General features: G+C 34.8%; 1 protein-coding gene across 3 annotated transcripts in view; it reads right to left on the bottom strand.

The window, feature by feature from the left end:
* The window catches only part of KLHL1 (kelch like family member 1), a 554,297-nt gene that overhangs the window by 297,925 nt on the left and 229,407 nt on the right, over positions 1-26,965 (bottom strand). The gene's annotated exons all lie outside the window — the stretch shown is intronic.

Genomic DNA, 26,965 nt, shown 5'->3' with positions numbered 1-26,965 from the left:
ATAATAATAAAAGTTCTCAAGTTATTGAATGAATGAATGAATGAATGAATGAATGAATGAACGAACGAATGAATAAAGCATTTATTAAGGGCAAAGTAATGTGCTGAGTGCTGGGGATACAAATAGAAAAGTATAGTCATTGTATTCAAGCATCTCAAATTTTAATGGAGGCGTAAAAACAGATGGAAGGTTTCACCTCTAAGTCAGATGAAAAGAATTCATATACCTAGGTTTTAGCAAGAGATTTGACAGAGCCTCCTATATTCTTGATTTTGTATATATCTTCTCTGTCAACATGCTATGTCAATAATTAATAGAGTGCAATTTCCTTGAGAGCAAGAATAGTCTCTCTTTTGTAGGTGTCTCTCCAGCACTGAGCACAGTATCTGGCACATAATAAACATTTCATAAATACTTGTTGATTAGTGGATTATGGAAAAAAAAAGGTAGGCTTGATAATAGTTTGGTTGAGTAAATTTAAGAACTCATTGAATGAGAGGATATAAAGGGTTCATGTCATATTGGAAAGTAGTCTCAAGTGGACTGGACCATGGATTTGTGCTAAGCCTTGTGATGTCTAATTTTCTTGTCAATGACTTGAATAAAAGCATAAATGGTACGCTTATTAAATTTGCAGATGACACAACATTTGGAAGAATAGCTCACATATCAGATGACGAGGTTCAGATCCAAAAAGATTAAAGGATCGGGAACATAGATCTATAGCTGGAAGTGCCATTAGAATCCATGTAGTCCAAAATGCTCATTTTACAGGTGAGGAGACTATTCAATAGCAGATCTGAACTTTGAATTTACCTCTTAATAAGGGTATAAAATTGGGTAGGACCTTTTAAGATGAATTTTAATAGGGCTAATGTAAAATTCTACATTAAGGGAAGAAGTGTGGTACAATAGTACAAAGAAAAATGGTTCTGGAGTCTAAAAACTTAGGTTTAGAACTCATCTCCAATGTTTATGACTGGCGTAACCTTGGGGAAATCACAGCCTCCCTGGACCTCAGTTTCTCCATATGTAAACTAAATGGACTAGTATTAGATGATATATGAGGTCCCTTAAAGCTCTAAATCTATAATCTTATGACTAGAAAAAGTTAATAAATGTCAACTTCACATTCACAATACTTGAAAGCATGGCTATATGATTTTTCCTATGAAAAACTCCCCCAAGTTGTAATAGACTATAAGCAAAATACTTATCAACAGTGCAATAGAGCAGCCAAAGTGGCAATTACTGTCTTTGGAGGTGGTGATTTCAACCAGACTGGAAATCTTGAATCAAAAGTTAGATGGTCACTTGTTAGGGATGTCACAGAAAAAAAAATTTTATTAAGGTATAAAGGGGACTAAATGGCCTCTGATTTCTTTAATTTTCATTTGTTGGGAGGAGGATACCTCCTATGGCTTTGACTATTACTTCTACTAACAACAAGCTCCTAAATCTTTATCTTCACCTATCTCCAGAGCCCCAGACCCAAAGTTCCAATTACGCTTTTGTTGTAGGGAATGTCCTGAAATTGGCAGTCAGTGATAACCCTTCTTTGTTGAGAATAGCTTAGAAAACACTTACTGCAAGCAGCTATCCATCCTATGCTATTGCTCCAAATGACTGGAGTTGGTGGATTTCCATCCACAGTCATCGTTCAGTCTATAAATTACCTTTAATTTGATTTAGACTATGCAGCTTCATTGGTGCCAAACTCTATGGACTAGGCTGCCAACAGATGCATTTGCTTTGTAAAGTTTATAGACTTTGAGCTTGTTTAGCTCAGGATATGGTTATTACCAAGTTTTATTTGTATTATACTGGTATATATTGCTCATATTTCTGTCCTGCTTAAATAAGATGGAGTAATAATTTTCACTGCACTTCAAAACTTAACAAAAAAACAAAAAACCAAACTCAGCGTACATTTAGTATGATGGATCTCAAGTGAATTCATCAAAGTGTCCACTTTGGAACTCTAAATGTACTAGTAAAATGATCTTTTCATGTGCAAATTGAAGTCTCCATCTGCCAAATGAATAATAAAGTACAGTAAATTATGCAGCTCTCTATCCTCATCACAACAGACTTATTCACTGCACACAATCTTTTTGGGTTTTAATCACAAGTTTTAGTTTTTATGTGAATAGCTCAATTCTCTAAGGATACAACTTTTAATAGCATCCTCACCCATTAAGGTGCATGTCATCTCATTAAAGAAAATGCAATTGGCCACATTCTTCTATAGGTGAACAAGTGGATCATTATACCTGACAGTGACAGCTGCCAATATAGATAGCAAGCTAAATTCTCCTTGAGAAAAATCATTACCATTTATCTGGATTTTTTATCCTGATGCCTTTCCCTTTTGTCACAATCCCTGTGTCTAGAAAGTTAAGGGCCCCCAAATAACCTGGCTTCTTGATTTACTTAGTTGCAAAATGGAAAATGAATTTGGAATTCTAGATTATTATCTTTGAATAAAAGTTGTAACTGAAAACAGTAACTCAGATAACACAATTTTGTCAATGATATTATCTGAGCTCCTTATGTATATGTATGAACACATATGAAGTATTTCAGTATACCATAATCATGCTGTTAATGTAAGATGCCTAGGGCCATAGCACATAGTGTAGTAGTTTGTGCACAGAGAGGTAGGCTGTGTATTATAAATTCATATATGCATATGCCTTAAGTATTTGGTATTTGGCATCAACTCGCCTTTTCCCTTTGTACCAGAGTATGTAGTTATCTCATTGTGTACTCTATTGTTGACTTTGAATTTCTGCTATCCTTGGTCGGACAATTAGAGGAATAGGTTTTAACTTTCAGTGACTGAACACAGGATGCCATAATTAGTTTTTAACTCAATCAATACTCTGTAACTTTAACTGTAATGTATTTTATTGGACTGTCTTGTTGTTCCCACATTTTAAATTCTTCACTATCACCTCTTGTTTTTATTATAATTATTTGTTCCAACTTAGTCACTAGTATTAATGTTAGAGACTACTATAATTAACTTATTATCCTTTTAAATATTGAGTATAAAATGAATTAAATTCCAACACCATAAATTTATTTGGACACTTGTTTATTTTCTTTTACTCCAAAATTATTAAGCTATGCGTATGTCTTTAAGATACATTTCTTTCGTTAATATATCACTTGGCTTGGTATTCTATTAAATCTTATTTTGGACTACACCTAACTCACACTGGTCTAATAATTCAGGCTTGAGATTAGAATGAAATGAGACACTCATGGACCTTAAAATTCAGTAAAAATGACTTAACCAATAGCAATGGATAAAAATGATATGATTTCTAAATTCAGGTAAAATGGCTAACCCCCTCCCCATTCACCATGGCAACCGACCATAATAAGCCATGCTAGGTCAGAAAGGGATTCTCTAAGGACAATGAGATATTTTAGACAGTACTCCCCATAGGCTTGGCTTTTTACACTTCAGAACGCATGGAATCCAAACCCATGATGACCTTTCTTTGCCCTAAAACAGACCAACCTACATAAAGCAAATGCTGTTCCTACAACGATTTTTAAATCAGCCCTCTCGGATTTCATGTTGATAAGAGGGTAGAGACAAAATAACAGTACTATTTCTTCTTTAAGAAACATTTTAAGCTTTCAGCACTAGCCCTTTTACTGATACACAATTTTAAATGATCTTATCTTATTTAGGTTAAAATCCAAATCGCTTCTGAAGCTGTTACTTGTATGTTATTCAAATCCTCACTTGCATTCATGTACTCACCTCCATAAACAATAACGAGCCTCCCATGGAATGAAGGCCACAGTTAAAAGGATAACAAGCAACAGCAGAGGGATGCAGGATGTACTCAGTGGCTTTACTTACAAGCCTGCCCACCGGGATAAGGCCCTAGGCATCTTACAGCAATAGCACTAGACAAAGTTGTCCTCTTTCTGGGAAATCACCTTTACTAGGCATGCCATTTTTTTTGTTTGTTTGTATCTTTTTACTTGCAATAAGAGTGATGAAAAGCTCTGTAGGTCATTTGGAGATGAGTATAACTTTTTAAAATTTATTTTAGATTAATTTTTAAATTGCTTTTTTTTCCTTTCCTTCTTTTCCATACCAAATAATAACCCTCTCAAACTTAGGAAATCAGTTAGGAAATAACGCTCTCCATTACTTGAGAACATAGGATAATCTCTCTAGAACAGGAAGGGACTTCAGAGGCTGTTTAATGTAAACCCCTCACTTTGTGGATCAAATAATTGAGGTCTATGGTAGTTAAGGAATAGGCCCACAGAACTAATCTGACTCTCTCATGTCTGGAACAAGAAACAGAATCCCCGAGTAGTTAAGTAATAGACGCACAAGAGATTATTAGAAAGGTCATGAAGGTAGTGTCAGAAGTGGAATTTAAACTCTGTTTCTCTGGTTGGAAGCTTGTTGACCTACATAGTACTTGGAGTAACTGCATTTCAATACTAAATATCTGTGATTTAACCGTTCTTGAGATAACAAAATAGAAGGTTTCATGGTAAGGATTATGTCAAATTATTTCTACACATTGTGTAGCAGAAGGCTGGTGATTTCCACATACGTTATATGAATTGGTTTTCAATGACTTTTTATTGCCCCTTTATAAATATTTCAGATTTCCTCCTCATCCTTTTCTCTCTATGTTTCCTATATACAAGGAAATCTAACCAAGTCCATTTTATGAGAATCTCATCAATAAAATACCGAACAAGCCTTATGAGATGGAAGTATAGGTTACCTATTTAGTGTGCTTTACAAGAGGTTTCCTGCCTGCCCAAAAGATCTGCTCCATTTCTTTTTTTATCATTATAACTTCATGCCTCTGAGTTTCAAAAAATCTTCTGGTCTTCAAGAATTGCAAATTAAAAGGCAAAACCAGCTGAGAGGTATCCAAGCCAACCCCTTAGTTATCAATTAATATCTTGGAAGAATACCACTTCTATACATGCATATTGATTCTATTAGAAGCTGCTGGTGGGTAGAAGACATTGTCACATCAAAATCTGGCAGGCTAGGACTAGGAGTTTGCCTACATGGGAGTGGAGAATGTGACAGAGAATGTACATAATTCTTCTAGTAGTGGGGCTTATAAAAGGTAGCAAAATTTCAGAAGAATCATTCTATCAACCAGCAGTTATTTATTGAGTTCCTACTGTGTTCTGGTCACTGTACTTGGCATTAGGAATAAATTGTGGTTTTAAACAGAAAAAAAACAAAAACAAAAAACCAACCATCCCCAGAGTAGGTTAGCTCAAGCAAGAGTCAGGAACCAAAGGAAGGAGACTTGGGAAAAAAGGGATATGCAGCAAGGCAAGCTCAAGTGATTTTGAATTAGAAAATACCTTAGAGATGAACTAGTCCAGCCCTATCATTTTGCAGATGGGGAAACTGAGTACCAGGCAGTTTAAGTGATTTCCCCCCAAAAAATCCCACAAAGCAACATGTAGCAGAACTTGGATTTCATTTATATATTCTAATTGCAAATCCAGGGCTTTATATATTAAATTATGTTTCTTCTAGTCGGGATCTGGAAAACTTAATCCAAAGTATATGAGGAACAAGAGATAGTGTTCAGACATAGTTTTCAGACGTAGGATGTCAGCCATAAGAATGGAACTTGATAAAACGTTATAAAGCTTTTCGAAGTGGGATTTAAATCCTTTCTTTCCAAAGCTTTAAGTTTTCTGAATATGCCCACCTGAACAAAGTTGAGAGTGAAGGTGCAGAGACCATATTATAAACCTCTTCTTTTCTTGCTGTCATAAAATATCTAAAACAGTGCTAATTTAATAATATTAATTAACTAAGAAGATGAGTTTTCTTAATCAATCTGTCCCCTAGGAATTTTCCCAGGTTCATCTTAAAGTACCTTTTTGAATGGACATCTGTCCAGTCAAATTTACTGTCCCATAACATGTCTTTACATATATTTGCTATTCTTCTCTGGAATTCCTCTATCTCCTCTTTGCCTACACAAATACTATTCCTCTAAAACTTTGTTCTAATACTATCTTTTCAGTAAGTCTTCCCAGACCACCCTAGTGAAATGGTCTCTCTCTCATTTTAATTCCTATAGAAATTATCTCATACTAAATCATATAAAGTCCTATGCAATGTCCTTTAGAGTACCCTGAAATACTGTTTAAATACTTCATTGATGTAAATTCTGTAGTTTTTGTCTTCCTTACCCAAATAGTTTGTGATATTCTTGGGGACACAAACTATGTGTAATACTTTGGCCTACTGCTACAGAGTCTTATGCAGAATAGGGGCTTAATAAATATTTGTTGATTTGGTTTGAAGACAGTGTCTATTTAGGAGTTGTATTGAAAGTTTGGAACTGAGAACTAAATTATAGTTAGGAATGTTATTTTTCTTTTTTGGGAGATCAAAGATAATTCACCTCACTTTTTCAGGGTAGATAAGTGGAACTATATAGCCTGCTAAAAATGTGTGCATGAAGTTGAGAATTACAACAAATTGGGAAATAGAATGGAGTTATCTTGGAGAAACCATTGATTTTATTTATCGCTGAGAACATTATGGATCAAGAACCCAAAATTATCTAAAAATCTGAAACATAAAATATACAATAGCTTCATCTATTCAAAACAAAACAAGACAAAAATTTAGGAAATCCCATTTTATAATACAAATCAGAGGAGGAAAAGATTGTATTATGACAACAGACTAACACAGTCAATGACTTTTTTTTTTCCTTTTTTGAAATCACATTTAGACTTCCAGGAAAGATGTGAAATGACTGGCATAGGTTCCAAATTCTCAAACATTTCCACTTCAGTTTAGTTATCAAATAAAAAGAAACATGGCAGTGTGTGTTATTAGATTTTCATTCATTCTAATGATTCAGCATAATGTGCAAACTTTATAACTGTCTCCAACCCTGTAACAGATCCAAGCCTCTGCTAATGGCTACATTTTTATTGCCATTTTGATATGGTAACATGCTGATAAAAAAGGATACATAAGGGTGAAATAATAGCTAATATGTATATAGTAAAGAATTCAGTGATGCCCTAAAATATTTAATCTTTCTACCCTATGAATCCCCTATCTTCTTATTTAAGTTCTAATCAGAGATAACAACACTTTAATATGATAATGAACATTTATATATATATACATTATATATATACAAATATACATATATCTATATATATACATAGAACAGTAATTTACACTTAAGCACCACTTAAAAAGATTGAACATTCCTTAATATGCTCTAATTTGAGTTTAACTGCTCTTTGAGATACTGACTACAAGTATTATCATCATCCCCATTTTACAGATGAGGAAATTGAAATTGGGAGAAGTTTCATCTTGTTCATGGTCATTTACAATTAGGAAGTGTCAGAGATAAGATTCAATACCAAGTCTTCCTGATTCCTATCCTAACAATCTATCCAGTAGGCCATACAACTTTTATTTTTCTTTGATTCCTATCCTTTATGAAGAATGACTATTAAGTTTATTGTTACTATTTATTTGTGAGACCAATTAATCAATACAGTCATTATCTAAAGAATAAATTGCTTTAAAGTAAGATAAAGATGTAGACTGTATCTTTAAAAATATAGAATTATCCAAGGCCTATGGTTATACCGTATACAATATATCAGGTTGTTTGTGGTAATTATTCAAAGACTTCATGGCCAAAACTTCTATATCCACTCTAACTTCTAATTACAGATATATGAAAGATACATAAATCTAATAGTTAAAGGACTTAAGACAAAATAAAGAAAAAATTAAAAAGTAGTAAAATCATTCTTGGTACTTGTATAAATTGGTATACTCTTCTCCATCTTCAGGGAAATAGTAATTTAATTTCAATTCATTCCCTCCCATCCCCTAACATAGTGGGAGGTCTGAGTCACCGAATAACATTCAGGTCAATTGGTAAACAACTAAAATTTTCACTGGATCCTACTATACCCACAAGACATTGTTCTATATCTGTTCTCCTTTTCTTAGATAAACTGAAAATTCTATCTAAAGTCACTCTGTCCACTTTCTTTCTTTTCTCCTACTGCTCAATCTGGCTCCCAGCCTCATCACTCAGCTAAAACTGTTCTCTCCAAAGTTATTGATGATAACTTAAATGCCAAATTGAATGATCTTTTTTTCACCTTCTTTCTCTTCAATCTAAATTGTTGCCCACATCATCTTCTTGAAAAGTCTCTCCTCTCTGGGTTTTTTATGTGACATTCCTTACTTTTGCTTGGCTCTTCCTACCTGACTGACCATTCTGTCTTAGTCTCTTTTGGTGTTAGATCATCTATATCACACCCCCTGCGAGTGCACCTCAAGATTCTATCCTAGACTTTCAATTCTGTTGCATCTGATTCCTTTTTTTCACTCACACAGCTTCCACCTTGGTTCAGGGACTCATCACCTTTTCCCTAGTTTATTGCAATAGTTTTCCAATTAGTCTTCCTCCTTCAAGTTTCTGCACTTTAGTAGTGTTGCCCATAAGATTGTAGCTGTTAGAGAAAGACCTTTTGATAACTTCAAAAAATTAATCTCAAGACACCAAATATAAGACAGATGTGGATATATATAGCAGACTGCACTTGAAAAGCAGTAGCAAGAATGTCAAGTGCCTCAAAACAGCTTCAAAAAACAAGAACAACGAAGATCCCTGACCCCATCCTTCTTATTTTGTGCTATATCGCTGGATGAGGTGAAATGGTCATATATTCATTGTTGCTCTGGGTTATGGAGTTCCAGACTTATTTTTCACATCATTTCTTTTTAACTGTAATTAATCCTTTCTTCTTTTTGCTCCTCTAAGGTAACTGCATGGTGCAGTTTGTGCTTGAGAAATGAAGACTCAAAAGAAATCTGAACAGGGAGAATTAAGGCAACGTTTCTCTAATGTTTGACACCGATGCATCTAGCTTTTCAGAAAAAATAGAAACAAGCTATTTCCTTTGCTTATGATAAAATGTTTGTTTTGGGTCATGACATCTTTTCAAATAAACAATAAGAAATTATTTTCACCTGAACTCCAGAAAATAGTTTCACATGCTAAATTATAGGTAAATAAAAGAATTTAGCAGTGCACTTGGAAAATTCAACAAAAGACTAAGCTTAAGAAAACCCTGTGTTCTATTCCTGTTGGTTTACGATATGGAAAGCTCATTTAACCTTTTTTGGACAATTTCAAGGAAATGGGGATATTACTTTTCACAGAGGGAAGTTGTAAGGAATAATTAGTAAAATCATTGCCTGGTACTTATATAGTACTTAAGAATTGCTGTGCAGTTCTTTTAAATGTGTTTATAGCATAATTAATATCTGCAATGTCCTTTACAATGACTTCTATTAGTTCTAATCATGCTGAGTCATTATCATTTCAAAAGACTCAGTTTATACCAAACTCTTTAATTTAGAGGAACTCAGAACAATCTATTCTCTTAATTATTTTTGCTCTATATGTAAATGAATCATATCTTTTCTTTTAGGAGTAAATAATCAGAACTAAGTATTTATTAAGTACTATAAAGTTATCTAATCAAAAATAATTCTAAAAACTCAGTGTTAAAAACCCGTAAGGGCTATAGGGAAAGGCTGGGGGAACCCATCTGAGTCATAAAGAAAAGAAGGAACCAGGTGAACCTAGAAAGCGTAACATATTCCAACTCCCCCACTCCATTCCTGAACTCAAGACTATTAGGCAGACAGGCAGTCTATCTAAGTAGAAAGAGAGCAGTGTGTAATACGTGTTGGTCTTTGAGACTGCACTTCATTATACCACAGATACAAAGCAACAGCAAATGAATAGACTTTCCTAGTAGTAGGAAAGCAATGAAGGTGCAGCAGTTCTGAGATAACAAGGGTTGTAATGTTGGATATTATTTTCTCTGTAGCGGTAGCAGGGAACAGCAGATAGAATGCCAATTCTGGAGTCAGGATCTCTTAGGTTCAAGTCTTGCCTCTCACATTTAATACTTATGGCAATCTAACCTCTATACGTCCCAGGCGATTCTCTAGGATTTCTCTACTAGATTTTAGTTAGACTAAAGCAGCAGGGGTGATAATATGTATAATTGCAAAGGGCCTCTGCCTCTCCTAGGCTGTCATTAACAGCAGGGGGTAGGAAAATTAAGCAATGAAGAAATACAGGCTTTTCATCCACAGCTCTGCTATCATTTCTTCTGACTCAAGCAGGTCTGAAATAGATCCCCAGATTTCCTTTATAGGCCCAATACATAAGACTGATTAGGATCCACAGTGGCCAGAGCAGATTAAAAAAAAAAGTTAAAAAACAACCTAGATACTGAGACTTAGTAAATCTAGGTGAGGTCTGAGTAAGTCAACTAGGACACAGACTTGGAGTTCTCAACCTCTTAATGAGGTACAATGGAAATATTCACAGCTGCTGGAGATATACTCAAAAGCCTGAACAATTGTCTCATCTCTTTAACTGCATCTAGTTGATTACGCTCCCTTCCTCAACCATATATACTCTCTCTCATCACCCCCTTAATGTATTTCAGTTCCTGCAAATCAAACCAAGGTGCCTCCAGGAAAATTGCTTTATATCACCAATTTTGCATAGTTCTCTGAGGATCTAGAAAGACTCCACAGTAGCAAGTCTGTTTCCTTATTGCTTTCTCTAGCTCTTTATATTTTCCCCAAAGTTGTCCAGGCCTTGAATGCTCTCCAAATAAGCAATCTCATGTGAATGTTCAGACTTTTCATATCTGGGTGGCTTACACTGACCTCCAAAAATAATTAGGAGAGATCCCAAAAGAGTCAAAAAACAAATAGAAAAAAATAAACCAGCATCAAATAAATAATGAAAAAGAAAAAAAGAAAAAAAATAAACTCCCAGGAAAAATGAGAAATTAAGTTTAATTCAATACAGAGTTCTTAAGTGTCTACTATTAAAAAGCAATAATGATACAGAGACAAAAAATGAAATACGGAGCCAAGATGGCAGAGTAAAAAGGTAGTCGCTCTCACCCTCCCCTATCAACCTCTGAAAACCCAGAAAATATCACCCCAGAAAAAAACCTGGAACAGCTGAACCAGAAGAAAGAAGGGGTACAGCAGTGCAGTAGCCCAGGTAGCTAGAGGGATTAACGGGAAAGGCCCCTCTTACCCTGGGGGAAGGGGAGCAGTACAAAACAGGAGTCGCCCAGTCAGCTAGTGGAAAGACCCACTTTAACACATCAGGAGAAGATTCTGGTGCCTTGGCATTATATAGCAAACGGGTCTCCCAGTGCTTCAGAAAAAATAAGGGAAGCAGCACTACAAAGGGCCCCAGGTGGATAGGCACCCAGCAGCATTCCTCTGAAAGGAGATGAAGAAAGCAACCTAGAGATGCCAAAAAGTTCCAGCCTTGTTGATTCCAGTCCAACACCAGGTAAGTTGTCAGAACCCTACAGCCTCCAACTGCCAACCAGGAGGAGATCCCGAAGCCCAGGTGGTCGAGCAGGCAAATGCCAACAGTTGTACCTCCCAGTGCCTCAGTGAGGGTGGGGTAACTGGTGTAAACCAGCTCAGAAAACCACCAGGTGCCTCAGCATTCTACAGCAAAGTCTCCCAGTACCTCAACAGCCTGGACAATATCCTTCAGGAAATCATAAATGAAAACTGCCTTGAAGTCCTAGAGCCTGAAGGTAAAATAACTATAGAAAGAATCCACCGCTCTCTGCCTGAAAGAGATCCCAAATTGAAAATGCCAAGGAATATAAGCTAAATTCCAAAATTACCAGATTAAAGAGAAATTACTGCAAGCAGCCAGAAAGAAACAATTTAAATATCATGGAACCACAGTCAGGATTACACAGGACCTTGCAGTATCTATATTAAAAGACTGTAGGGCATGGAACATGATATTCTGTAAGGCAAAGGAGCTTGGAATGCAACCAAGGATTAACTACCCAGCAAAAATGAGTGTGATTTTCAGGGAAGGAGATGAATATTCAACAAAATAGGGGACTTCCAAACATTCCTGATAAAAAGACCAGAGCTCAACAAAAAATTTGATCTTTAAGTACAAGATTCAAGAGAGACATAAAAAGGTAAATGGGACAGAAAGATACAATATGTTGTTAATGAGGGCAAAATGTTTACATCCCTACAACAGAAGATGACACTTGCAACTCATGAGAACTGTATTGTTATTATACTATGTTAAAGGAGTATACATAAAGGGGGTGGATATAAGTTGACTTTGATGTAATGATAAAAAAAATTTAATCAAGTGGGTGAAATGGATCCAAGTAAGTGGATTAGTCTGAGCAAAGAAACTGTACTGAGAAAGGAGGAGGCAGACAAGGGTCAATTACATTATAGGAAAAGACACAAAAACCTATTAGAGTAGAGGTAAAGAAGGGAGGGGGATGAGCATTGTTTGAACCTCAGTCTCATCAGATTTGACTCAAGAAGGGAATAACATAATCAGTTAGGTATAGAAATCTAACTTGTACTATAGGTAGTAGGAGGGGAAAGGAGAAAGAAAAGGGTGGGGGGATAGAAGGGAGGGAAGAAGCAATAAGGGTAAAGGGGAAGAAAAGGGAAAGGGATAATAGAAGGGAAGTGGGACCCAAGGAGGCGCTGGTCAAAAGCAAAACACTAGTGAGGGGGGAAAAGGAGAAAGGAGAAAGAAAAGCATAAACGGGGGGGAGGAAGGATGGCAAAAAGACACAGATAGTAATCATAACTGTAAATGTAAATGGGATGAACTCTCCCATAAAACAGAAGCATATAGCAGCTTGGATTAAAAACCATAATTCTGCAATATGTTGTTTACAGGAAACACGTTTGAAAAAGAGTGATACATACAGGGTAAAGGTAAAAGGCTGGAGCAAAATATATTATGCTTCAGCTGAAGTAAAAAAAAAGCAGGGGTAGCAATCCTGATCTCAGACAAAGCAAAAGCAAGAATAGATCTTATCAAAAAAATGAAATACTACATGTGCTGAAGGAAATTACATTCTCCTGGGCAGCACTAGGGGTTTCTCAGGAGTTAAGTAACCCCTTCCTATGGACTTTTAGTTTATTGGGATGCTGGATGAGGCCCCATAAATATACTGATGTAGCACAATTTTTGAGGGATCTCGACTTGCTTTCTATGACAAATAGTATATCTCCAAAAATAAATAAATCAAACAGTGCTAGACAAGTTCTGTAGATGCTTTGTTGAGACTCTCCGATGGGATTTTTTTTATGGTAATTTTTTATTTATTTTTTTGTTTTCAACATTTACTTCCATAAGATTTTGAGTTCCTAATTTTCACCCCATCTCACCCCTCCCCCAACCCCAAGATGGCATGCATTCTAAATACCCCTTCCCCAAGTCTGTCTTCCCTTCTGTCTCTCCCACCCCTTCTCTTATCCCCTTCCCCTTCAGTTTTCCTGTAGGGCAGGATGGATTTCTGTACCCCATTTCTTATATTTCTTATTTCCCAGTTACATATGAAAACATTTTTTTAAACATGTGTTTTTAAAACTTTGGGTTCCAAATTTTCTCCCTTCCTCCCTCCCCACCCACCCTCATTGATCAGGCAAGCAACTGAATATAAGTTATATATGTTCAGGTATGCAAAACACTTCCATAGTAGACATGCTATGAAAAACTAACTCTATTTCCCTTAATCCTATCCCGCCTACCCATTTTATTCTATTCTTTCTTTTGACCCTGTCCCTCCTCAGAAGTATTTGCTTCTGATTACTCCCTTTCCCAATCTGCCCTCCTCTCTATCATTCCCTACTCTCTTGTCCTCTCCCCTCCCCCATTTTCCTGTAGGGTAAGACAGATTTCCACACCTAATTGAGTGTGTATGTTATTCCCTCCTTAAGTCAAATTCTATGAGAATAAGATTCACTCATTCCCTCTCACCTTCCCCCTTTTCCCCTCCACTGTAAGAGCCTTTTCTTTTCTGTTTTTTTTTTTGTAGGATAATTTACCCCATTCTACTTCTCCCTTTCTCCTTCTCCTAGTATATCCCTCTCTCACCCCTTAATTTTATTCTTGAGATATGATCCCTTCATCTTCAACTCACCCTGTGCCCTCTATCTATCTAATCTAATCTAATCTAATCTATCTATCTATCTATCTATCTATCTATCTATCTATCTATCTATCTATCTATCTATCTATACATACTTAAAATTCTTTCCCTCCAACTACCCTAATACTGACAAAGGTCTCATGAGTTACAAATATCATCTTTAAATGCAGGAATGTAAACAGTTCAACCTTAATAAGTCTCTTATGATTTTCTCTTTCCTGCTTACCTCTTCATGTTCCACTCAAGTCTTGTATTTGAAAATCAAATTTTCTATTCAACTCTGGTCTTTTCATCAAGAATGTTTGAAAGTCATCTATTTCACTGAATGACCATTTTTTCCCCTGAAGGATTATACTCAGTTTTGCTGGGTAGGTGATTCTTGGTTCTAATCCTATGTCCTTTGCTCTCTGGAATATTATATTCCATGCCCTGCAGTCCATTCATGTAGAAGCAGCTAAATCTTGTGTTATCCTGATTGTGTTTCCATAATACTTGAATTGTTTCTTTCTGGCTACTTGTAATATTTTCTCCTTGACCTGGGAACTCTGGAATTTGGCTACAATATTCCTAGGAGTTTTCCTTTGGAGATCTCTTTCAGGAGGTGATTGGTGGATTCTTTCAATTTCTATTTTGCCCTCTGGTTCCAAAATATCAGGACAGTTTTCCTGGATAATTTCTTGAAAGATGATGTCTGGGCTCTTTTTTGGATCATGGCTTTTAGATAGTCCAATAATTTTTAAATTCTCTCTCCTGGATCTATTTTCCAGGTCAGTTGTTTTCCCAGTGAGATATTTCACACTGTTTTCTAATTTTTCATTCGTTTGGATTTGTTTTACAGTGTCTTGATTTCTCATAAAGTCACTAGCTTCCAATTGCTCTATTCTAAATTTTAAGGAAGTATTTTCTTCAGTAATCTTTTGGACTTGATGTTCCATTCAGCCAATTTTGCTTTTTACGGCATTCTTCTCCTCATTGACTTTTTGGCCCTCTTTTGCCATTTGGGTTAGACTATTTTTTAAGGTGTTATTTTCTTCAGTATTTTTTTGGGTCTCCTTTAGCAAGCTGTTGACTTGTTTTTCATGATTTTATTGCATCACTCTCAGTTTTTCCTCTACTTCTCTTACTTGCATCTCAAAATTCCTTTTGAGCTCTTCCAAGGACTGGGACTGATTCATATTTTTCTTGGAGGCTTTGGCTTTGTTGTCTTCTTCTGGTTGTATGTTTTGATCTTCTTTGTCACCAAAGTAAGATAATATGGTCTGACTCTTTTTGCACTGCTTACTCATGATCCAGGCCAATTACTTGAGTTTTAAATTCTTTGTTAAGGTAAAAGTCTGCTTCCAATGTGAAGGGTGTACTGTCCCAAGCTTTGGGGGTTTGTACAGATGTTTTCAGAGATACTTCTAAGGACCTGTAAATTTTCAGTTCTTCCAAGGTGCTATGATAAGGGGCTAGCTGTTTCCTCTCCACAGCCACAACAAGCTCCACCGCACCAAAATTCCTCCTAGCCCCAGGACTGCCCCTCAGAACTGTGACCCAGATCCAAGCACTGGCAAAGCAAGAGATTCCTGCCTCAGCACTGGCAAAGAGATCTTTGTAATCCCCCTCTGATCAGCCACTGGATTCCCCCTCAGTCTGTGGGCTGGAAGCTCAGGAAACAGTCGCTGCCCCAAGGGCACGCTCAGGACTTGTGGGTGAGACATAGCTCCTCTCTCACTGCAGTCACACACGTTTCCCACTGACCTTCCACATTGTCTTTGGCGTTCCTAGGTTGAGAAGTCTGGAAACCGCTACAGCTATCTGTGATTCAGTCCTCTGAGGCCTGCTCCAGGGTCGCTGAGGCCTGAGCACCCTTGCTGTGCTGTGCTCCTCTCCCAGCCTGGTGCAATAAACCTTTCTGACCAAACATCCAGGCTGTCTTTGGCTGGAAATTTGTTTCACTCTGTCTTTTTGTGGGTTCTGCTGCTTTAGAATTTGTTTAGAGCCATTTTTTTTTTAGGTATTTGGAGGGCTTTGGAGGAGAGCTCAAGACAGTCACTGCTTTCCCTCCTCCATCTTTGCCCCACCCTCTCTCCTGATGGGATTTTTGATCTCCATTATTGGTGAAGAGATTTTTCCACCTTGGAAATTCCATATACTAGTTAGTTAAATCACAAATTTTTCATATGGTCTCATATCCTACTCTCCAGGAAAGGAAAACAGCAAGATATATCCTATATGTATTTCCTCTGTAGTTACACACTCAGTTCTAAGTTGATGAATACAGCTGAAAGCTCTTGAACATAAATTACAAAACTGAATCAAAGACAGAGATGGCACTGGATGGTTACTTCAAAGATCTTAAAGCTTCCAACATTCTCTTTCCAGATACACACACACACACACACACACACACACACACACACACACACACAGAACTAAAAAATTCCTTATCTGTATAATGGCCATTTCATCTAACAGAGTGTAGAAGTAATAAAAAAGTAACTACTCTGTATTTAGGTGGGACAGTAGATAGTATCAGGGCTTGGAATCAGGAAGACTAATCTTTGTGAGTTCAAATCCAGGCTCAGCTGCTTACTAGCTGTGTCACCCTGGGCACATCACTTAACCCTGTTTGCCTTGGTTTCCTCATCTATAAAATGAACTGGAGAAGGAAAAGGTAAACCTTTTTTTTTTTGTCAAAATGGCTATTTTTGCCAAGAACACTCCAAATGGGGTCACAAAGAGTCAGACATGACTGAAATGACTGAATAACAATTTTGTATTTGATTCATAAGAAGAAAAGAACTGGACAATTTAGATGAAAGTGTGTCAACAATAGAGTTAATAGTAGTCAAGTAAAAGGACAATAGTCGTTGCCAGGAATGTACCAGGTTTCAAAATCGTAATGAAAAAAGGAAATGCACATGTTATAATGGAAGGGCTAGGCTGTTAGGTGGCAAAGCGGACAGAGTACTGGGCTGAAGACTCAACTTCCTGAGTTCAAATCTGGCCTCAGATATTTACTAGCTATGTTACCTTAGGTAAGTCACTTAAGCCCTATTTGCTTCAGTTCCTCATCTGCAAAATGGGAACACATTGGAGAAGAAAATGGCATACCATTCTAGTATCATTCCCAAGAATACCTGAATTAGGGACATGAAGAGTCAGACATGACTGAAACAACTGAATAATAACAACAAATGAGATGTCTGTGATTCAGGAGGGATAGGTTTGAGTAATAGGTTTGGTTAAACCACTTGAGCTCAGAGAGCCTCAGATATTTTCATCTATGAAATAATCAAGGTGGTCTCAGTGATCTCAGATTGCTTGATTCTATGACTATCATTAAATTAGATATCACCAAATCAGAGAATCTAAGTGTAAGATGTCTCTAAAGAAGAAGAGCTGCTCTAAAAATTAAAGTTCTGGGGAAAAAAATTTAAATTATCTTGATGTGAAAGGGGAAAAAAGACTTTATAAATTGGTAAGACCGTACATTAAGCTGATGAATTAAGACTTTTAAATACATAAACGAAGACAGAAAGAAGGTCACGTAATGTGAATAAAAAATGTAGCAGGACTATAAATATGTTAGAAAGTCTAAACCGTGGAATCATCTGTGGCTTTTCAAGAAGTTTATAGACAACAAAAAAGTATTTTTTCAAAAGCTATGATTGGAGGAATAATATGAACTAGGAAAAAGTAATACTACTACCAGCAGAATGCCATAATGTTAACAAATGAGGAAAAACAGAAGCATTCCATTCTTGTTTTTTATCCATTGTGTATATTAAGGAGAATGGTTTTAAAAACTGAAAATGTAACAGGAAACTGAAGTCCAGAGTAAGTCAAGAAGTGTTAAGAGTTCCCATAGCTCCTTTGTGTAGGTGGAAGGAAGGCTGAATTTAGAGTCCCAGGACACGGAACTTTGGGTGAACTTCCAGCTGTTTCATATGACCTCTATGACCTTAGCAAGTCCTTTATGAGCCTCAGTATTCTCATCAATGAAACAGATGATCTCTGAGACAGCCTTCCATAAATCCATTAATCTACTTTTTTGTGTATATTTGTTCTACTGAATTCACTTGTTATGTAGACCATACATTTTTTTTCTGTCTCATGGACAGTCTAACAAAGCAGGATGGCATAATTAAAAGAGAATTCTGGCCTTAAGAGTCAGAACACTTGGGTTCAAACCTTCCCTTAGATACTTATCATTTTTGTGACCCTGAGCATGTATCTTACTCTCTATGACCTCTAGGCCATTCTTTCCAGCTCTAGCTGTTTGGCCTCATAATCCTAGATAAGATCAGATTTCTAGGCCTCCAAAAATTATATCCCAAAATGCAGGAAGAAGAGGGGATTAAGGAGAGTACGAGAAAGAACCATGGAGAATGAGAAAGGAAAAGACAGTATGGAGTTGGGCAAATGATTGTATTTTAAAAAGAAAGGGGAGGGGAGTAAAATGTAGTATATTCTGGAAGCTGCAGGCCAATGATTTTGATGTTAATGCTAGGAATGATTCTAGAATAGATTGATTACTAAATAGTTTAATTTTTGAGCACATAAAGGAGAGGTGGTCACTTGGAACCAGCATGGATTCTAAAAGAAGTGGAAAGATTTCCAGACTAAACAAATTTCTTTTTCCCTTCCTTTAAAAAGTATGTTAGTAGATTTTGTAGATTACTATAGACACAGTATACCTTGATTTTTCAAAATTTTTCATAATGGCCTGTATATCTGAAACAGATTCAAAATTCTTATCCATGTGGGAAATTTCTGCTGTGGGAACTGTCTCCATGAATTAATATTAAGCTATAAGCAGTTACCTATGGGTCATAGAGAGTAAGATACAGGCTCAAGGTCACAAAACTGACAAGTATCTAAGGGAAGGTTTTGTTCTTCCAAGTATTCTGACTTCTAAGGTCAGAATTCTCTTTTAATTATACCATCCTGATGTTAGACTGTTCATGAGATGGAAAAAATATATAATCTTCATAAGTGGATTCAGTGGAACAAATATACACAAAAATGTGGATTAATGGATTTATAGAAGGCAATCTCTAGTGGCATACCTCAGAAACCCATAGTTAACCCTTTTCCATTCAACATTTTTATCACCTTTTTGATGAAAACAGAGCAAGTATGTTTACCAAATATGTGGCAGGCATACAACTAGCAAAATTCATTGCACATAATAGTCACTCAATTAAGATTTCTTTAAAAGTGAATTAGAAGAGATGTCTAATAGTAGTGAGGAGAAAATGATTCAGACTTATTTCTATATCCTGTAATTGTGATCTGACTCTACCATAGAAATTTTTAGGATAAAGTGAAGAAATATATATATGTTTTTAAAAATCATCTGCTTACTAAAGAACTGACTAGGGAAAACTTTACTTAACAAAAATTAATATCCAATCAATCATTTTTTAAAGCAAAGTGCCTGGCACATAGTAGGTACTTAATAAATGTTTATTGATTAAGTGCTTACATGTTCAGGCACAGTATGTCCTAGAGATTCAAATATCAAGAATGAAAAAAAAAACCTACTTGTACAATCACAAAGGATGTACAAGAGACATATGCTTTCAGGTAACTATGAAATCAATGAGAACCAACTATATGATTGTCATAACTACCAATAAAACTAATGCAATTTTAGGTTGCATAGTTATAGTGCCTAGATCTGGAGAGGTATAATATGTTCATTACTAGAAAAGTATTTAAAATATTAATCAACTGAACTGTTAAAAGAAAAACAATTAGTGTTTTGAAATATTCTCATTTTCTTCCTCTCTCCTCCCACAAAAAGTCATCAAATGAGAGATTAAATGAACTGAAAAAAATTAAGACATAGTAGATATCTTCAAATATTTGGAGGAATGTCTCTCCAAAAAGGCCTCAGACATTCTCCAGTAGATAGAATGGGTGAAGGTTATAGGAAACTAGATTTTTTATCAATGAAAGAATCTTTTTTTGAGTTGTCTAATAATTGAGCTGATAATCTCATGTGTTAATGAAATTATGCTATGGGGTGAGGGGAAGACCTCACTTGTAATGAGAATACTTGGTTTAAGTTTTAGCTCCATCACTTACTATGTTATCATAGATTAGTTCCTTGAACCATGAGCTTCCTCATCTATAAAAGTGTGTAAAAATATCTTCTACACAGGCTGTAATGAGACTCAAATGAGACAATAGTTATAAAAGCATATTTTAATTTTTAAAGTATTTTAATATATTATTATTATTACTATTATTATTATTAGGGAAGACTCCATGATTGGGTATATTCAAATATAATGATGTCTCTCAGAGGGAATTTTAACATGAGGCAGAGATTGGATTAAATAATTTTTAAGATTTCTTCAAGCTCTCAAGATTCTATGATTACATATTATGATATAATATAAAATAACCACAGCCACTAACCATTTAATTTTAGCAGTATTGATGTAATTTCTGAATGACTTTTAAAAAAAGTGAATAACCTAAAGTATTTTTCCCAGGTGAGTTATTATTTTTTTTATAAACTGTATCTTTTCCCTTTCTATGAGGCCTATGTGTGTACACATGGAACAAATTCATTTCTGATTGACACAAAAGATTCTGCCAAATCTATTTTTTTGTTTCCCATCATCAGAGAAAGAAGGAGAGAGAGAGACAGACAGACAGACAGAAAGACAGAGAGACAGAGAGAGAGAGACAGAGGGAGAGAGAGACAGTGAGAGGGAGAGAGAGACAGAGAGAGAGAGTTCAATGTATAGGATAGAGTAGCAACCTTGGAATCAGGAAGACCTAAATTCAGGTCCCACTTTGGATACACACTGGCTGTATGACTCTTGTCAAGTCATTTCAATTCTCAGAGGCCTAGTCAACTTTCTAATAATATAGTTGCAGAATATTTTAAAAATAATATTGATCAATTAAACTGTCAGAAGAAAAGGTCTGTGAAATATTCCCATCCTCCCTACTATCCCCACCTCCCACAAACATCATATTATGGGAGATTAAATGAAATGGAAAAAAACAAACAAACAAACAACGAGAAAGACATGGTGAATTTCTTCAAATATTTGAAGGAATGTCTTTACAAGGAGGATTTAGACATTCTCTAGTGGATAGAACCGAGAAGAAATGAAAATTACAGGAAAGATTTCTTCTCAATGAAGGAAATTTGTTTAGAACTGTCCAATAACTGAAGAGAATCTTAAGAATTTGAAGAGACTTTAAAAATAATTTAGTCCACTATCTGTCCTATGTTGAATTTCCTCTGTTATATGTATCTGTACTAGTAAAAGGATTTTCCCAACAGAAGTTGCTTATGCAAATAAAATCATAGGCCCAATTAAAGCAAAACAAAACAAAATCAAATCAAAACAAAACAAAATATTTTGTTAAACCATTTATTTCATATATCATTTTTTTAAAAATTGTGACTTTTCTAATAAAATTGCCTTTAGTTTTCAGTAAAAAATCTTCAATTGTTAAAAATATAAGAGAAAAATGTAGAACATATGGAACATAAAAGGCCCTAATTTTAAAATTGTTAGTATTATGACTTAAAGGCAAGCCATCTAAGAATTTCTATACATGACTATAATTTGAAAACAAGAAAACATAGTTTATTATCCAAATTCTATTCTAATCTCTATTGCTCAATTGGAGATGAGCATAATAGGAGGAAAAAACGCCAATGGAAAAGGAAGAAGAAAACTAATGAATTTAAAAATAAGTGCCTTTTCTCTTTATTTATCTACTTCCATTTCAATCAATTTCACTTCAGCAAAATGTACCAAAAAGCTATATATTCATTGCTTACTATATCTAGAACATTCTGAGAGGCATTAGGAGAGATAAAAGTTAAGATGAACACCTGATAAGCTAGTAGCATAAGATGCAAACATATTCAATAATTATAAACTATTACATGATAACATAAAATATAAAACTATTATATACTATGAAACATAATTATAATTTGACAATATCACACAGGAAGCTGTACTTAAATATTTTGATAGAACTATGGTCTCATCAATTTGAGTACTCAACCCAAGAATCCAATTTCTGTTTTATTAGAAAGTTTATTAGGAAAGATAAGGCACAGTGCTAGCTTTCCAAACAACCCTGGTGACTATGAGAAATGACAAATATGTTTTAAAATAAATCTTGGGAAGAAAACAAATAAATAAAGCTTATGTTCCTTTTCACATAGGGCTGAAATAGCCATGAAAAACAAGTGAGCTACCTATAAGATTTGTTAGTACCATCTGACTTTGAAAGGACAGCTTTAGAAAGCAAACACTGATTCAAAAAAATCTTTGTTCTCCACTAATAGCACAATATATTCTTCCACAGATACTGCTTTGTGGGGAGGTCCAGAGCCCCAAATCAGCAATTTTAAAATTGCTTCCATCTCTCAGGTGAGCACTGTAAATGCTATATGCCACAAGGTGCCACAGAACAGAAATTGAAGTCAAAAGTCATATGAGAAAGTAAGAAAATAGAATGGACAAAAGTTTAAATCTATGAAAATCTTTTTTTTCTCATTTTGGATCATATTTTATTCACTTCACCATTGTCTCACTCCATATCGTAATGAAAGGTCTCCCTTTCTTTGCTTGGGGTACTGTAATACAGACAGATAAATAGGTAAATAGATAGAAAGATATGAGTGGGGTGGAAGTAAAACTAAAATTTGAATACTGGAAATATTCAAATGTATGTTCCATGATAATCTCTGAATTATATGAGAGAGAGTATTTCAACATGGGGCAGAGATTGGACTAAATGACTTTTAAGCTAAGAATCTGTGATTATAGTATATGAGATACTACTAAATGACCACAACCATTAAGTATTTTAGGAGGTTCAAATATAGTTGTCACTCAGATTTAATTGGGGTTAGTGAATATCTGAGGAGCAAATTCCCTCTACCAATAAAGATCTGTATTTTCTCTGCAATTTACAGTATAAGACAATAACTTAGGCTCTGAGAAACCAGGACTGTTTGACTTTGAAACAGACTTTATCCACTGTGAAACACTGTGCTTGTCTCTCTTCATTTAAATCTACAGATGCATTGACAGAAACATAGATGTTAGATAAAAAGGAAGATAAATATGCACTCATATAATGCTAAGACAACATAGTTAATTTTTCCAAACCTAAAGCATTCCTGAATCCAGATAGATAAGTTAAGAACTATTCTTAATATTGATTTTATTCATTTACAAAAATTGCTTACTCATTACAGCACTTTGACTATATTAATGAAGTTTTACTAATGATTTTTATAAGACAAATCAAATGTAGCCACCAGAGGGAAAATTATATAATTGGCTATATGTGTGATTGTTTGTGTGTGTATGTATACACATACATACATATATATATACATATATACACACACATGTGTATATATGTTATGTGTATATAGATATATCATCATCATCATCATCATCACCATCATCATGTAAAAACAAAGAAAAACCAAGCCCAGGGAAAAAATAAATTTCAGAAAAGATAATCTTCAATGGCAACAATCTCTTTATATTGTCTGTATTTAAAATCAAGTGAATATTAGCAAATTTCTCTAGTACCTTTCATTCTTACACTTAAAAATTGGTAGACTCAGTTAGACCAGGTGATGCTGGTACATACTTACCTGAGTGTGTGTGTGTGTGTCTTTCAAATAAATGGTATAAAATTTATTGAGCACCTATTCATTCAAAGTATTCTTATGTACCTTTGTGTAGAGCCTTGTTGAACAAAGCACTGTTCCTGACATCAAATGTTTTCAATCTAAGAGTCGTACATTTTTAGGAGAGTTATAATAATTAATTTAACTTTGGTGCTCTAAATTATAAATGATTGTCCAATTATAAACTAGTGGTCATCCTGCTGGAGGCACTAAATCTTAACAATTTTCACTATAAATAAAATTAGAAGACTAAAGAAATTTGCCGCTAATCTGATTTTCCTTAGAAAGGAAAATAAAGGAATTGAGTTGGCAGAGGTGGTTTTAATTATAAACTAAAAGACAACAAAAAATATATAATGATTTTTTGTTAGATCCTTTTGTTGTGTATATGGGAAGCATTTGCAAAAAGGACAGGAGAAAATAATTGTACTTTATTGACAGATATGCAAATATAAACATGCATGCATATATGCACAATACAGCAAATGTACAGTACACATGTGTATGTATGTGCACATATACATGCATCCTATAAATTTATAGTCTAAACCAGCTGCCTTTGGCAATGTAGTATGTACTTATCTGTGAATGTTTTATGTCCATATACAACGTAAATTCTTCAAGAATGAGAACTACTTCATTTTTGTCTTTGTATCTCTAACACCTGGCACAGCATGTCTGGCATATTATGACAACTTAATAATTTCTTGAAGAAATAAATAGGATTGAATTTCCTCAAAAAAAGATAGTCATGATAACTGGATGTGAGGCTTCTGGGTCATCTATAAGACTTTAACCTTATTCTTTACCTCTGAACCATTTTTTTCCACAATTTTTACCATCTTTCCCATGCCTACTAAATATTTCAATTTAGATGGTTTTGTTGAAATCTTCCTAGAATTTTCCTAGCTACTCATCATCTCTAACAGATGTTATAATACTCAATATTTCAAGATGTATTCAGATTAGCAAAGATTATTGTAGAATTATCTTCCATGATCTAGACTTCTGTTAATATAATATAAGATATATTAGCTTTTTTTTGTCAATCGATAGCACGATATTGATACTTTTAAAACTTATGTTCATTTGAAACTTGCTGGTCAATTTCATCTGTGCTGTTTGCCAGTACAGGTCTCCCTAATATTGTTGTTCAATCACGTCCAATATTTTGTGACTCAGTTTGGGGTCTTCTTTGCAAAGATACCAGTGTGGTTTGCTATTCCCTTCTCTAGCTAATTTTACAGGTGATGAAACTGAGGCAAATAGGGTGAAGTGACTTGCCCAAAGTCACAAAACTGATAAGTGTCTCAGGCCAGATTTGAACTCAGGAAGACTGTTCCGGACTTCAAGCCTACCACTCTATCCAATGTACGATCTAGTTGCCAAATATAAATATATAAATAATTGACATAGCAGCCATGACTGAATCCATCATGATGGATGAGATTTCTGAGGAAAATGATGTACAAAAAGTAGAGCAAAGGGTTGGGAATGATTCTTGAGGAATGTTTATTTTCAGGAATGAATGGGAATAATTGGAATCAACAACATAGATGGGGGAGGAACTTCAGAACATAGAGCAAGAATTTAAAAGTGTAACCATATTAAGTAGAAAGGGCAAGAGAGATGCAAGACGGTGGTAGCCAAGAGTGTATTGTACATTCAAAAGGCAAAGGTAAACAAGGAGTAAGATAACACTACTGAATTCAGTAATTTAAAATATAGCTTTCAAAGAGAAGTTTCTATATCATGGTAGGGTGAGAAGCCAGATTTTAAAGAGCTAAAGATTCAGAGGGAAATAAGGAAATTGATATAACAGGTAGAGATCATGAATTTCACAGTAGTGAGAATGATTATCATATTAGCCACTGAACATCCATGATTCTATGGAATGCACATCTTTGAACATTCAAAAAATAGTAGCTACCTTTTGGTAAGCTGCTTAACAACTCAGGCAGCTGCATGGAAAATGTTTTTTATTACTGAACAAATTATTTCAATCTAGAGCAGAAGGGACCACCCTCCCTTTGGTATGGAAGCATATTATTCTTTAGCTTGGCAAGGCAGAACTTGCTAATTGTATTAAAACATACATAATTAAATGAATGTGGTTGGGCTTTCATATTTTAGCTGATGAAATGCTTGGGTATGTTGATTGTAAATGCTTTCTATAATTTTGAAACTGGGACTCTATCTTTTCTGGGAAGATTGCTAAAGTAGGATTTAACAATGGAATTACAAATAATGCATCTCATCTTATATTTTTATATTTTAATTTATGTCAGTAATCTGCTTAAAGGATTGGACAGAATGAAACTGAAATAATCTTGAAAGTATACCTAAGAATACCAATTAGAAGAGTATTATGCTTTCTGATCATAAGTAATTTGTCAATTAAAAATTTTCTGTTGTATAATGCTAGTCATATATAAAGCTGCTCTAAATAAGATTTTCTTCTCTGCTTAGTGTGAATTTCTGTGACAAGATTTCTAATTTTAATCCTAGCTAGGAAAGGAAGAGTTCTTAAATATCTCATAAAGAATTCTTAATAAATAATAATAGCAAAAAGTAATAATAATAATGATGACAATAGGTTAGTTTATATAAGACTGTGATAATCTTACAGTTATGTAAGAAGTAAATAATACACAATGAAAAGATGGGACCAAATTCCATTAACACTATTTACCGATGATTAAACATATAGACCACTGGAGAAGAAAATCACAAATCACTCCAGTATCTTTGCCAAGAAAATCCCATAGAAAATATTGGTGTGATTTGGTACTTGGGGTCACAAAGAGTCAGACACAATTAAATGATTGAAGATAAACATATAGTCATAGCTTAAAACTAACATGAAAAACAGAATAAAATACTGATAGATTTTTTTGGCACCTGAAATGAACAAGCCACATGTGTGAGAAGTATTTATACACACACACACACACACACACATACACATATACACACACATATACATACATATATGTATATATGAAAATATATTACATGTGTGTACATATACATACGTGTGTATATATTATATATACACATACACATATATACATGTGTGTGTATGTATATGTATATATGTATACATATAGAGAAAGTCTTCTATAAATACATGTAATCAAATGGTAATAAAACATTCATTATACAATGGTTTGGAAATGATAATATATT

The sequence above is a fragment of the Vombatus ursinus genome, unplaced genomic scaffold (genome assembly GCF_900497805.2).
Source record: "Vombatus ursinus unplaced genomic scaffold, bare-nosed wombat genome assembly UNPS02014942.1, whole genome shotgun sequence".
In the NCBI taxonomy this organism is placed as follows: Eukaryota; Metazoa; Chordata; class Mammalia; order Diprotodontia; family Vombatidae; genus Vombatus; species Vombatus ursinus.
The sequence above is the reverse complement of the archived record's forward strand: the minus strand, read 5'-3'. Positions and strand labels throughout refer to the sequence as shown.